Source organism: Trachymyrmex septentrionalis, unplaced genomic scaffold, assembly GCF_001594115.1.
Source record: "Trachymyrmex septentrionalis isolate Tsep2-gDNA-1 unplaced genomic scaffold, Tsep1.0 scaffold77, whole genome shotgun sequence".
Lineage (NCBI taxonomy): Eukaryota > Metazoa > Arthropoda > Insecta > Hymenoptera > Formicidae > Trachymyrmex > Trachymyrmex septentrionalis.
The window spans coordinates 494,588-495,515 of NW_017305957.1; positions in this window are offsets into that span (position 1 = coordinate 494,588).

Sequence of the window (928 nt, forward strand, 5' to 3'; positions counted from 1 at the left end):
ATAATAGCAAGTCATTTTCTTTGTGCATTAAACAAGTGACTAGTCAATACAAAAATGTCACAGCGAATACTCGCAGATCAGGGAATCGAATTGCGGAGCACTATCGTCAAAAAAATCCCATTGATATTAAATCAAATACTGTGCTTCACGATAATCCTCTCTTGCAAGTACAAATTGCATTAATTGTAAAAAAAAACAAATTACAAAAAAGATTAAGCATCACCTAGACGATAAATTCTGTCTTAATGTAAAAACCTTAACGACGAATTTCACATTTAATTAACGGTTGCAATGGCATCAGCATACAGTATAACGCAATCATTAATTAAACGAAGCCGTCTCTATAAAAGGAGTACAAATCGGTAAGTAATCTGACCTATTATAACAGGAAAGTTATAAATATGGAATTGGAGGGATGTCGATTTAATTGTATAAGTAACGATAAGTTTCAATAAAAATCTCTAAATAAAAACTCACGCGCGACTTTGAAAATACTTTCTAAACTAAAAACACGCGATACCTTACACTCGCGAGAAAAAAATTAATGGAAGAGTGCGATGCCGTCGCGAGCGATTAACTTAACAGAAGGAAGCAGGCAAATAAACTAACGCACCCGTTCTCGCGGTCCTCGATGACCGTCGAAGACGAGAAGTTAGAATACCACCTCACTTGACTTTCAAAAATCACTGCGTCGCTCGAACGGACAACAATTCGGTTCGGGTGTTCTCGAGAGAGAGAGCTTATCACAAGATGTATTGAGATCCGAAAGGAATTTTGACGTTTACGTCGATTTTGTCGAATCGATGTGCTAAGGACGGCAATGTTGAGTTCTTTCGTAGTTCCGTTCGGCGATCGTCGAGGTAACGCGACACGAGCGATATGATCGCGATAACAAATATGTACATATATATATATATATATATATATA